We start from the raw sequence: 14949 nt of genomic DNA, 5'->3' as shown, positions 1-14949 counted from the left end.
CCTTGCATGTACGAAGTTTTTGGCTCTAGGGACTGAATGAAGGGTAATAAAAGAACATAGGTGATACTGTTCCTGATATATTGCATCCTGGTTTTTATGTCCTGTCATACTTTGAATAAAATAAAAAGTTGTTCCTATGACCTATAGAGCTCTTCATGATCTGCCTCTCCCCCATACATTTATGCATCAATTCTCATCTCTCTGCCACTCAGTCACCTGGCTCCCACCACCATGGCCTCCTTGTAGCTCTTGAAACATACTTAGCAAGGGGCGCCTGGGTGGCTCAGTTGGTTAAGCATCTCCCTTTGGCTCAGGTATGATCTTGGAGTCCTGGGATCTAGCCCCATATGGGACTCCCTGCTCAGTAGGGAGTCTGCTTCTCCCTCTCACTCTCCTCTGTGCACTCTCTCTCTCAAATAAATAAATAAAATATTTTTAGAAAGGAAGGCAGGAAAGAAGGAAGGAAGGAAGGGAGGGAGGGAGGGAGGGAGGAAGGAAGGAAGGAAGGAAGGAAGGAAGGAAGGAAGGAAGGAAGGAAGGAAGGAAGACACTTAGCATATGTCTGCCTCAGGATCTTTACACTTGCTTTTCAGATGCCAGGAACTCCTTTCCCTTATGTAGCTTCATGACTAACTCCTTCATTTAGTTCTCTACTCAGATGTTAACTGAACAAAGTGAAGTTCCCTGGCCATCCCGTCTGAAGTAGTACCTTCAGTTACTCTTTATTCCTTTATCTTGCCTTTTCTTCTTAGCACTTATCTATTTGGCATTTTATTATAATTTGACTACATACATGCAGACACTCAAATGGAAGTTCTAAGTGGTAGGGTTTTATCTGTTCACTGCTACAGCCCTGGCACCTAGGACAAAGCCAGGCCCATAATAACTGCATAACAAATAGCAATTGAATGAATAATTGTTTTGTGAGGCTAAACTAACTTTTAAGGTATAATAAAGATTTAAAAAGTTCTATGTATCTATTGTCAGCCAGCCTCACAGGATGTTGAAACCTATAACTTCAATTTTTAAATCAGTAATTTATTGGTAAAAGAGTAACCTCTGAAAAAAAATGTTCCTTCTTTTGATTTAGAAGGAAATAATTTGATACAAAAATAAGGAAGAGAGAAATAAGGAGGCTGAAAGATCTAGTAACTATTGTACCTAGTTAATGATACAGTAATTTTAAGTGAAACCAGTAGCTGGACCTCTTGCTGTTTTTGAACAACTTCTGGATCTTAAGCTTATACAGAAACATTCCAAAAAGTGCTACATTACAAGGCTCAGTGTTTCATAAATCATTACAAACACTATGAAAAAGATAGTCGGGGGTCCAGAAAAGAGACATTTTAATCTAGCATTTTATACTAGAGGAAGCAGAGCTCACAGCCCACTGGAGACCTCTATAAGTCAATGGAAAAATATAATGGCTAGAACCCACGTTCCTCCTCTGGCTGATTTTCTCCCAAAGGTGCCTCTAGTTGCTTTCTCCTCTGGGCTTTAACATTCACAAATTATCATCTCTCTTCCAGAGGGAAATTCGTATTTATCTCTAAATCTAATCCAGCATTTCCCAAATCACATTCTACAATATTCTAATATGCAAAATGTTTATGGATGTTCTTCAAATTAATACAGAATAGGTATAAGTGTATTTTAGACCTTTAAGAGAGAAAGATAGATGGTTAGCTTCCTCAATTTAAAGGTCTATAATGTGCTAAAGACCCTGAGAAGTCATGCAATACAGAAATTGTGTATCTTTGTATAGCTCAGTACTTTTAGAAGTTCTTTGATCAGAGAAAATTAGGTTTTTCTCCCTAGAATTTCTCAGACACAATTGACAAAATATCTCTACCCTTGTATCTATACACACACAAGATAAACACTTAGGCATTTGCCATACATTGTTTGCATATGAGCAGAAATACACAAAAAGATTACATATCATAAGTACACACTATGTTGCCTGAAGTACCATTATCTAGCTGATTGGAGCTGATTGGTACTAAGAGCTCTTACAAAATTAAAGTTGTAGTTAGCTGGCAGAAAAGAAAAATAGGGCAGCAGGTATAGCATGCATGTTATTTAATCTTTTGCCTGGCTCCTATTTTCTGGGAACTGCTTCTACCCACTTGCTCACCACCCCAATGGCTGCAGTAGGACACATCATGTCTCTATGCTCTGTGAAGTCCCTGCCCACACTGTAGTAGTGGACCGGTATGTGGGTTAGGCTCTTAGCTCTGGCCAATTAATTTTGGATCCAAGACTGAAAGACCCCAAGAAAAAGAAGAACAAATGTGACATTAAGACAGAAGCTAAGAGAAGAGATGGACAAAAAAGGAGGAACTCCTGGAGAGTCCCAGCCCCTGATTCTCTACCTAAGGCCCACCTGTATCCCTGACTTGGAACACAATGAGCTATCCCCTCAATTCAACAATACATTTTCTTCCTTCTCCTTTCTACCACTTTTTGCTAGAATTGGTAATACACTTATCAGTCTATCAAACCTAATTACTGTGTGTGTGTGTGTGTGTGTGTGTGTGTGTGTGTGAGAGAGAGAGAGAGAGAGAGAGAGAGAGAGAGAGAGAGAGATAGTGAGAGAGACCGAGAGAACTAGCAGAGGGAGAGGGAGAAGCAGACTCCCCACTGAGTAGAGAGCCTGATGCAGGGCTCGATCCCAGGACCCTGGGATCATGACCCAAGCAGAAGGCAGACACTTAAATGACTGAGCCACCCAGGTGCCCCCCAAGCCTAATACTTTTAATAAGTGCTTCCAACTTGTCACACTGTCTTCCATAAGCTCTTCACACTACTCATATATTGTATCAAGCTTTGCTTCTTAAAGATCTCTCTCTCTGTAAGGACCTCTGAAGATTTTTTTCTGAGGAAAGTATTTCAGGTGATTTATCCTGTTTTAGTACACACATTATTTAGCCCTGTTAAAGCTCATTAATATAGTGGTTCCATTTCAAAAGCACAGTTCCAGATGGAAATCTATATTTTGGTTGTTGAGTGTGGAGAGTATCAGAAAGCAATAAATAATCTAACTTGATTGTAGCCATTCACCTTAAATCAATTTTAAGCAAAAGAATTGCTTCCCTGTAAATGAGGCCCAAAGAAAAGAGCTCTTCAACAAGCAAATAACTTTAGAGGGTCACAATTAGGAAAGGATTCAAACTCACAAGGAATCAGAGAATTATACAGTAAACTAAGGCATCAATTTCTATCAAGAAAACTACACACGCACACGCATGTACACATGCACACACATGTATTAGTGTTTCCTTTGGGGAATAATCTGGCAGTATATAAAATGTTATGTAAAGGCACATTCCCTTTGATTCTCAGTGTAACTTCTACGAAAAAGGAAAAAAATAAATATTAAGAAGTTACATCCTTAAGTATGTCGAATACTATTATTTTTAATAGTAAAAAATGGAAACAAGAAACTCGTGTCCAGCTAGAAGGGAATAAATAGGCAAATTATGTGATTGATAAATTGTTATGCAATAATTAAAGTGATGGTTGGTGAGACTATGTAGGCAACTAAAAATTATTAACTTTATACTTAAGAGTGGTCCAACCTTGTATGTATGGGATATTTACAACTTTGTAAAAGAAATGCATTTTTAAAAGTCTGAAAGAAATATTCCAATTTGCTTAGAGTGACTTATTAAATGGTCATGTAATCACTTTTCAGTATTTTAAAAATGTGATTGTATTACTTTCCTAATTTTACATTTCATAAATGAAATAAATGTAGAAAACTATCATCCCCAAGAAACCAAATTTTGATACTAATATTCAGCCAACTTGTTTTAAAGACTCAAGAGAATCCTTAAAAAAGCATCTGCAAGAAAATGTAATTGAATCACTGATCTAGCTCGCGTATGAGTTCTAGGGAAAGTGTTATAGTAGAGAATATTAAAGCAGGGTACACTGTGTTTAGGAGTTGTGCATTGAGAAAATATTTTTAAATGTTCACCAACGAAATTCCTAGGTGTGATAATACACTACTCAGGATAGACATGGGAATTAGATTATTTCCTTGTTACAATTTCCTTCTGAGAAAAAATAAACATGCCACTTTGCATTATAAATATTAAATGTCTACTCTTTTGCATATCATTACTATATCAGACTTTGTTCATGTGCATGAGAAAGATTGAAAACAATTCCTCCGATATATAACAAATACCATCAGCAAGCCATTTTGAAAGAAATTGCTACTACTCTATGCTGTAATTGAAATTTAATGTTCCGGGGAAAAACTTTGCACTCTCCCACCCCTCCTGAAAACCATTCCCCCAAATGTCATTTTTAACCTCCCTTTACGAAATGCAATTAATGGTTTTTATTTTCCCCCCATCAGCAAGGAGTCCTCTGAAGTATTTGGCAGCATTAGTAGTTTTTGAATTACTATTGTATTCCAGGCATTGTTCTGCATACTTTCAAGTATGATCTCCCTTAAGCCTTACAACATCCCTAACAAAGCAGATACTTTTGACAGTCCCATTTTTAAGATGGGGGAATGGAAGCACGCACAGGTTAAGTGGCCCAAACTAACCCAGCTAGGTAAGCTATGGCATCTGAGTTTGTGTTCAGCCAATTCTATTTGAAAGGCCATGCTCTTGTCCAACAAAGAATCCAAGTCAACATCTCCAAGCTGCTGTGCTACCTGGAGTGACTTCCTGCTGCATCATGTCCTATGTGTCCTTTGCTGCTTTCTCAGTTCTGCTGCCCATTCTTCCCTACGGATAAATAAGCCCAGGAGGACGTGGAGTTAAAGATCATCTTCATGACAATGAAGGCTCAGTCTGTATCTGAAAGAGCACATGTAAAATACTTGCTCCGTGTTTAATAAATGATACCATGTATTAAGAAGAAATTCTTTTCCAAGGCTTGTGTGAGGTTTCTTGTTCACATAGAGGCATCTGCAATAGATTTCAGAGAAAATTGCAGCTACTATGAATATCATATGAGAGTAGTGCTGTACACTCTTGAAAGTGCTTCAAGGGCACCTGGGTAGCTGAGTTGGATAAGTGTCAGCCTTGAGCTCAGGTCGTGATCTCAGGGTCCTGGGATCGAGCCCCACACTGGGCTCCCAGCTCAGCGGGGAGCCTGGTTCTCCCTCTCCCTCTTGCCTGGCTCGTAGTCTCTCTCTTTCTCAACTGAATAAATAAAATCTTAAAAAAAAAAAAAAGAAAAAGAAAGTGCTTCGATACATTTTTTTGTTTGATCCTCAAACTCTACATGTTCAAGATCAAGTTTATTATATTTTCTCCCAACATTGTTGGCCTCCCTGTTCTTTCAGGTCACTACCTTCCTCTTATGCTCAAACCTGAATCATCTTGAACTCCTCTTTCCTCCTTAGTCTCCACATTTGATCTGTGGATGCTTGCTCCCACAGGTTTCACTTCCACCAAACTTTGGGGCTCCTCTCCTCCTTTCCATTTTCCCAAAAGGCAGCTAAAGCACCATTTCAAGAATATCATCCCCGTAACTCAAAAACCTTCAACGGCTCCCTACAGCTACACATTAAGTACCAACTCCTGAGTCAAACACCCAGACTTCTTTATGTCTTCACTCTACCTTTCAGCAGTAATTCAAGCTAATCTACTATGTGTATCCTATACTCATTCACATTAGATAGCATTTATATTCCTCTTTAAGCAAAGGGGACAACTGCAGGGTTTCAGACATAAAATCACACATATTTTGTCAGTGTCAGACTTTTTTTTAAATGGGTGACTTCAGACTAATTTGACCCCAGAATCCTTTATAACATTTTGAAAATATCAGTCAAGATTATTTTATCAAAAGAAGTATATCATGAAACTAGTCTCCATGGTCAAATATACAAAATAATTCCCACATTTTAATACAGAGAACTGTTTCTTCCATTCCAAATAGCAGTAGAAAAGGGAAAGAGAAAGTTACAGAAATACAGTTGGCTACTGAAGCTGTGAAAACCCTCCTTAGCTGTTCCCCCTTGTCCTAATAAAAGGGTAGGGTTCCCAAATAGGAAACGTGTGAGTCAGAAGGAATGTAATCATGACATCCGGTGAGGTATGAACAGAGTTACCCTGAATGGTGAAAGCAGTGTAAGAGTGGTGAGAACAGGTAGCATGTTTTTTTCTTAGGCTTTGATTTGTTTAATAACGTACTCAGATGAATCATCTTTAAGGCTAATTTTGGTAATACTATTTAAATTCTACACTTTCAAAGAAGTAAAAATTACCTTATTCTCAATGTTAATCGCCTGTTTTACCACACAACCAAGGCACCAAAGTGCCCCCTGGTGGCCAACTATCATTATTGCAGGTTCATACATAACCCCTTTGAGGGTTCTCCAATATTATCATCCTTTGCTTAGTCTGGAGAGACTCTACTGCCTATATCGTGCTGTTTCAGGGGTCTATTAGTTCTAATTTTCTACCTACCTTTTAAAAATCCCTTGCCGCCTAGCTAATGCCTAATATTCTTCTGGTAGTGCTTTATTGCTTTGTCACAAGAGCATGGGGAGAGAGAGAATGCTATGTGTCATTTGTACCTTGATGTAAACAGGTTACTCCATGCGTGAAGGAGTTCGTGACTCTTCGCTGAGAAGTATTTGGACAGCAGAGACACATTCTATGGCCTTCGAATGGAAGAAGGTATTGCTGGCAAAGGCGAGGGAGAGGCACAAAATGGAGCAACTAGAGAAACCAAAGATAAATTTTGTCTATCTCTGTGTTTCCTTTGGTTAAATCATAGTCAGCTTTGGGAAGGAATAGCTTTAGAGCAAGCAAAGATATTTTGGTGAAAAATGACAAAGAGCCTTAACCTGAGCATAGGCACTTGGACAGATGGGAGTTGGGAGAGAAACCATCCCTCCTGGGTGCCTCTGTACTTCACCTCTACTACCGTCAGCAGTAGTAAACTATTCTGCAACGTGTCCTGGGAAATGTGTTTAACCTAGTTCTCAGCACATGGCACTAAGATTTTTTGCTTATTTGCCTCAGGCTCAGAAGAGCTACATGACCTGGTTACAGTTTAACACAAGCCATTGACTAAGTGATTTCTCTAATTTCCTTAGGGGGAGAAAAACCTTATAATAAAAATCAGATCCTAAGAATCCCAATCTAATGTTAATACTGGGAAGATCTCTGTTATACTCAACAACTGGTTTGGGAGATCTGCGAGTGATGCTTGTTTTCTAAGGAGAAGGAGGATTGGGCCAGGAAGGCCAAGCCATAGAATTTTATCCTTTCACATCCCAGATTCTAGCACTGACTCAGCTATGCAGACGCCCAAATCCCAAAAGATGCTTATACATCATACTGGTTAATTCCAGGAGAGAAAAAAAGGTGAATGTAGCCAATGGTTGCCTTATCTTTTCCTAAATCAAAACTGGAAGAAATCCAATACTTCCCCATATCACAGGGTGCTGAGAGACTCAGCACAGTATTCATGTGCCCCTCTACAGCATCATAGGAGGATGTGCAATCTCAGACAATAGTTCCCTTTTTCAAAGAAATTCTACAAACTTTCTGAATCGTAACTCTTCATTGGACTTCCAAAATAATCTTTAAGAGATTGTTTGCAAACAGGAAATAACATGGAATTACACCTCATTGTCTCCTAAACCATCTCTTCTACTTGACATGGACAGTCATTTTGTTTTCCAGAAGTGGAAATCTATCTTTCTCAGTCTGACAAGACTGTTACTCCTTGAAGCTGTCTTGTCCAACACAATAGCCAGTAGTCACAGGTATCCATTGAGCTTTTGAAATGTGCCTAACATGAATTGAGATATGCTATATGTGTAAAATACACAACAGAATTTTTTAAAGATGTATTTATTTATTCATGAGAGACATAGAGAAAGAGAGGCAGAGACACAGGCAGAGGGAGAAGCAGGCTCCATGCAGGGAGGCGGATGTGGGACTGGATCCCAGATCCCAGGATCATGCCCTGAGCCGAAGGCAGACACTCAACCACTGAACCACCCAGGTGTCCCATGCACAATAGATTTTGATGCTTTACTAAGAAAAAAAAAAAAGAATATAAAAATATCTCATTTGTTTTCTCACCTTGTTTACATGTTGAAATATTTTGAATATATTGAGATAAGTAGGATATATTACTAAAATTAAGTACACATGTTTCTATGTTTTTAATTTGGCTACTAGATCACTGAAAATTACATATGTAATTTTATTTCTACCATGAGGCTCAACTCTTATTGCATTAGGATCGCTCAGAACTCTTGAAAACTCCAGAACACCCAAATCAGTATACCTGAGGTTAGGGCTCAAGATGGATATTTTTTTTTGAAAGCTTCCAAGGTGATGTTAATATACAGCCAACATGGAGAGCTACAGCTCTATGTTCTGAAATTCTATGATTCTAATACTCTCATGACTACTCATGCAGGTTAAAAGTTCAGAGTTGTTTTTTTCCTTATTCTGTATAATCAACTTTGTCTGTGCTGATCTATTTCTCCCTAAAGAAACAATGAGATGTTTTTCCAGCCATGCAAGTTAGAACTTTGTTTGTTTTATTTTTTAATGAAGTTCACATGAATCCAATACACAGCCAGGGCTGGGGAAAAGATGCATTGAACTTGGGATTTTAAGGTTAATGAGTAACATATAATATTTCCAGAGGCTTCTTCTTACACTTGCCTTTTTCTTCATGGAAGCACCTGCTTTGTTCCTAATAACAAGGAATGCATTGACAGCACTTCCAGACTCGAATGTGCCTGAGAATCATAGGGGATCTGGTTCAAATGCAGATACTGATTCAGTAGGTCTGGGCGGGGTGGAATCCTGCATTTCTAACAGATGTCCAGGTAAGGCCCAGCTGCTGGCTAATAGGCCACCTCATGAGAAGCAAGGCATCAAGGCGTAGGGAATTAACTAAATTTCACCTGGTGGGCAGGGCTTGTGCAGTTGCCCAGTCACACACAAGAAGTGGACAGCGTATTGACTCTGTTTTCTACAGTGTGCACAATGTTAAATGACATTTGCCCTGATTTGACCATTGAAGCATGGTGATGTGAGCACCTATGTTCTGTCTCTATAAATAGGAGCATCCTGAGAGAGTGATCACGTCTTCATCCCATCCATGAGACTTAACTCCCCCTCGGCCTTCTTCCTTCGGTCCTCAGGGTTGGAGGAGGAGCCTATGGGGTTGGAGAGGGTGTTCCAGTAGGACTAACTTCATGTGTCTCCAGATCTCTGGGCATCCAATGACATGGGCTGAGATGGGAGTCCCAGGAAGCCCAAACTGCTCCCTGCTCTCTAGCCCCTTTGCCACCACTATCAGCCTTGGGTCCCCTAGGACTACTCACATCAGGTTTCTTATCCCTGACTGAATCTGTGGCCACAGAAGCCAGGCTCCTGGGTGGTCCCATGTCTCCAATTTTCTATTCCCCAGAAGGCTCTGCACATCTCATTCTGGCTCCATCTTCCAATAGCAGAGCCCTCCAGTGTGCCCTCTGGCCCCACAGTCCTTCTCTAGCAAAGTCAATCCTGAATGCTGCTTTCACTTAGGACCTCCTGAGGGCACTCCTCCCCTGCAGCACCCTCATGCAGCAGCCATGTTCACCCCTCATCCTTCCCAGCCCTGGCGGTGAGATGGGTGTCCTCCCTGACCCCCCAAATCCTGCCTCCACACCACTTCCCTTCTTCCTTGCTGGAGCTCCCCAGCGTTTTCTCTTATGCCATCACCTTACAGCCCTCACTACCTCACTTCATTGCGTGGCCCTCTCCTGGACTCCTCAGGCCCTCTGTGTGATTACTTCAGCTCCCGGCTCACTGTGCCTCCCTTTTGTACTACTTCTCTCCCTGTTCTTGGTGATTTCAACACACAGAGATAGAGCATCCAACCGTCTCTCCTCTTAGTCACTTGAACTCCCCTTCCCCAATCATCTCACTTGACCTTTTGCCTGGGCCCACCCTTCCCAAGGATCTATCCTCCCAAACCAATAATTTCAACATCTCTGACTTAGTCAAGGTAGGATCAATACTTTGTAAACCATCATAAAATCAAATGAATAAGTACACTTTAGTTTATTTATGGCTCATGGTATGCCACCCCATAGCAGTTGGATGGAGAGCCTTCCACATGATAGTTTGGGGACCCAGGGTGGTTCCAACTTCCAACTTGAGGTGCAGCCTCATCTTGGCTGCATTCTTAGCATCCAACTGGCTGTCAGAATTGAGGAAGGGTTTGGGATTGCACGGTGGGGGCTAGGGGAGGTTGTGGGCCAGATCTAGAAATGGGCACATCACTTCCACCTCCATTCCATTTGCCAGAAGTAATTACTAGTCATATCTAACTGCAAGGAGGAATTAAAAAGGTTGTCCAGCCATGGGTGGTGGTGAACAACCACCCCACCATCCACATGCTCATTTTCATCCATCCCAGTCTCTGACTACTCACTTTCTAACCCTCCTATTCACTCCACTGGATGCCCCAACTACAACAAGCCTTCAGTCACTGGGACCATGGATCCCACTACCTCTTGCCATCCCTTTTCCTCTTCCCTGTTTCACCTGCTTAAATTACCTGGTCAATTATCGTAATGTTCCTCTGCTCCTTCTAGCTTCATCACTTGGCAAAATCTCAGCCCTAGTTAAATCCAGCAAACTGTGTCTGTACCTGAATGGCTAAATGTGGCTAGGGAAAAAGCTCAGCCACACTCCCTGATCCCCCTTCAAGTTCACGGAGATGAACATCTGTGAGCTGTTGCTGCTGCCAGGCAACCATGTTTGTTCCCATTCTCTCAGACTACTGTATAATAGCCATTCTCCCTGGCCTCCAATACCTTCTCTGCCATCCTCAATTTCAGATGATGACCGTTCTCTCTATTTCACTAAGAAAATTGAAGCCATCAAAAAAAAAAAAAAAAAAAGAATCCACAGATCCACAGATTCAGCCACTATCCCCCACTGGCATCGGTCTGCATGTGTGCTGCCTTCCCACCTAATACAGAGATGGCCCATCCAGGCACACACCTCCCACCTGTGCTCTAGATCCATCCCTTCCCACCCACTCAAGGGTATTCCCCCAGCAACTCCCCGCTCTTTCTTTGGCACCAGGAATCCTTCCTTTCCTTATTCTTTTCATCATCACACAAAAGTGCTATGATCATTCCCATTAAAAAAGAAAAAAATAAAAATCTTCTCAGGGTATTAATTCTACTCAGCTCACTGCCATTCTTCTATTCTGTCTCCAAGCTGGATTTAACCTGCTCTGCATGGCAGACCAACTCTGTCCCGGTAATTCATGTCCTCCCCCTCATGAAACCCAAGGGTCACTTCTCAGTCCTCTACCCTGAACCACAAGCAGCACCTGGCCCAGTGTCCTCTCACCTCACCAGCCCTTCCTCATCATTCTCCTTTACTGGCTCCTCAGTGTCTCCCAGAACTCTTAAGGAGCCCCAGAGCTCAGTCCATGCATTTTGTCCATTCTCTGTCTACACTCACCAGTGTCCCCAAGCCATTCCTGGCATTAACACCATCTATAGGGATGCCTGGGTGGCTCAGTGGTTGAGTGTCTGCCTTCAGCTCAGGGTGTGATCCCAGTCCTGGGATCGAGTCCCACATTGGGCTCGCTACAAGGAGCCTGCTTCTCCCTCTTCCTATGTCTCTGCCTCTCTCTGTGTGTCTCTCATGAATAAATAAATAAAATCTTTAAAAAAAAAACACCACCTATACACTGATGGCTCCCCACATGTACCCCTCCATCCCAGATACTCCTCCTAACTCCACGTCCAAGGCCTCCTAGACATCTCCACTTGGTGGACAGACTCAAAGGATCCAAAGCAAACTCTAGTATTCCTCCCCAAACTGGCTTCACTCGCAGTCTTCCCATCTTGGAAGCAACTCTAGTTTTTTAGTTGCTCAGGCAAAAACAAACAAAAGACAAAACAAAACAAAAAACTCAAAAAACAAAATTTTATAAAGACTTTGAGTCAGTAATTCCATTCTTTCTCTTACACCCAATTCAACCTGTCAGGAAACCCTGCCAAATCTTTCCTCTAAAATATATCCATTTCTCACCATTTCTACTGCTGCCATTTTAGTTCAAAGTACCAAGAGTCTCCCCTGGATTCTTACAGAAGCCTCCTCATTTGTTTCCTCCTTTGTGCCTTGACTCTCCTATAGTCTATTCTCAATGCTGCAACCAAAGTGATCCTGTTATAACATAAGCCCTCTCCTCCCCCATCCTGACCCCCCAGGGGCTCTCTGTCTCACTCAGTGTAACAAAGTCCTAGAAGTCCTACAAGACCTGACATAATCTGGCCATTTTTTCCCTTCAACCCCATCTCCCATTGATCAACCCCTGTCACTTCATTGAGACTGCCCTGGCCTCTTTGGTGTTCTTCAGATATACCCTGTGTGCCTCAGGGCTTTTGCACTGGCCGGTTCCTCTTCCTGGAATGTTCTTGTCCCAGATACCCACATAGTAAAACTCCCTCATCTTCTTCAAGGACTTGCTCAATGCATCTCCTTAACTGTTTTATATAAAATACTTTAAAATAGCATTTTATCACATTCTAACATTTTATGATTTACTTACTATGTTTACTTTTTACCGCTTCTCTCTCCTCATTAGAATGTGAGCTCAAAGAGAGAAGGGATTTTTATCTAGTTGTATATCCTAACACCTAGAGCAGTGCTCAATAAATATTTCCTGAATGAAATCAATCATATCTCCATGGTGTTTAGCCCAGTAGGCACTTAATAAATTTTTATTGCACAAGCAACTTAAACCATTCTACAACCTTTATTTTAGAAAGGTTGCACTTTATTTGAGAATGTCTAAAGCTGTCCAGCAGGAAGTCATTTTAAAATATAGACAAACTGGAAAAGTACATGGAAGAGTTATCTCATGCAAATGAAGTACTGGCAGTCCCATCTTTCACACCTTCACATTTGTTGTTCCAGGCATTTAAAGCTGACTAATTAGCACCAAGACCTCAATCTTGTGCCTTTCATCTAACCATTTGCTAGGATCGATGTCCAACATAAACACTATCATCCTTTACCTGTTTTTCATGTCTCTGTTTCCCTAACCATCTCCTGGCTGAGTTCACTTACACCCACACCTAATAACAAAGAAAAAAAGGAGAAAGGATGGGAAAGAAGACAGGATAGTGGCAGTAGAGAAAGAGGTGAATGAAAAAGCCACCTACCCCATCTTGTTGCTTATGTAAATCAAACCAATCATGCTCAACTCTGCTTGAGTTTTATGATCACCTGTAAGCTTTCTTGCTTGCTTTTTTTTTTTTTTTTTGAGAGATAGAGAATTACAGGAGCAGGGAGCAGGGTGGGGGGACAGAGACAGAGGGAGAGGAAGGGAGAGAATCGCAAGCAGATTCCACACTGAGAGCAGAGCCCTACATGGGACTCCATTTCACAACCCAGAGATCATGACCTGAGTCAAAACCAAGAGTTGGATGCATAACTGACTGAGCCACCCAGGTACCCCCACCTATAAGCTTTCTAAAACCACAGATGCTTGGAACCCACTGTAGACTTGCAGAGTCAGAGTCCCCAACAGTCAGGTCCAGGTGTGTGTGTATTGCTAAAGCTAACCGTAGACTATTCCGATGTGCAGCCAGGTTTGAGCACTACCAAATGAGGCACTTCACATTATATCATTTCATCTTCAAACAGCCACAGAAAGTAGGTATTTTGATCTTCATTTTTTAGATGAGGAAGCCAAGTCTCAGAGGCTAAAAATTTGTCCAGGGTCATACAGTTATGAAGTGACAGAAAAAAGGTTCAAATTCAAGCCTTCCTAGCAATACACCAAGCCCGAGGCTACACATATTATGCGCTTGCTTTTTCATTCATTCACAAAGTATGTATGTATGTATTTATTTATTTATTTATTATTTATTTTGTATATTTTTTATTGGAGTTCAATTTGCCAACATATAGCATAACATCCAATGCTCATCCCGTCAAGTGCCCCCCTCAGTCCCCATCACCCAGTCACCCCACCTCCCCTTCCAATACCCCTTGTTCATTTCCCTGAGTTAGGAGTCTCTCATGTTCTGTCATCCTCACTGATATTTCCCACTCATTTTCTCTCCTTTCCCCTTTATTCCCTTTCACTGTTTTTTATATTCCCCAAATGAATGAGACCATATAATGTTTGTCCTTCTCCAATTGACTTACTTCACTCAGCATAATACCCTCCAGTTCCATCCACGTTGAAGCAAATGGTGGGTATTTGTCATTTCTAATGGCTGAGTAATATTCCATTGTATACATAGACCACAGCTTCTTTATCCATTCATCTTTGGACGGACACCGAGGCTCCTTCCACAGTTTGGCTATTGTGGACATTGCTGCTAGAAACATTGAGGTGCAGGTGTCCCAGCATTCCACTGCATCTGTATCTTTGGGGTAAATCCCCAGCCATGCAATTGCTGGGTTGTAGGGCAGATCTATTTTTAACACTTTGAGGAACCTCCACACAGTTTTCCAGAGTGGCTGCACCAGTTCACATTCCCACCAACAGTGCAAGAGGGTTCCCCTTTCTCCACATCCTCTCCAACATTTGTTGTTTCCTGTCTTGTTAGTTTTCCCCATTCTCACTGGTGTGAGGTGGTATCTCATTGTAGTTTTGATTTGTATTTCCCTGATGGCAAGGGATGCAGAGCATTTTCTCATGTGCATGTTGGCCATGTCCATGTCTTCTTTGGTGAAATTGCTGTTCATGTCTTTTGCCCATTTCATGACTGGATTGTTTGTTTCTTTGGTGTTGAGTTTAATAAGTTCTTTATAGATCTTGGAAACTAGCCCTTTATCTGATACATCCTTTGCAAATATCTTCTCCCATTCTGTAGGTTGTCTTTTAGTTTTGTTGACTGTGCAGAAGCTTTTTATCTTGATGAAATCCCAATAATTCCTTTTCACTTTTGTTTCCTTCATAGATATATCTTGC

The sequence above is a fragment of the Vulpes vulpes genome, chromosome 6 (assembly GCF_048418805.1).
Source record: "Vulpes vulpes isolate BD-2025 chromosome 6, VulVul3, whole genome shotgun sequence".
Taxonomy (NCBI): Eukaryota; Metazoa; Chordata; class Mammalia; order Carnivora; family Canidae; genus Vulpes; species Vulpes vulpes.
This window is presented reverse-complemented; position numbering follows the sequence as displayed.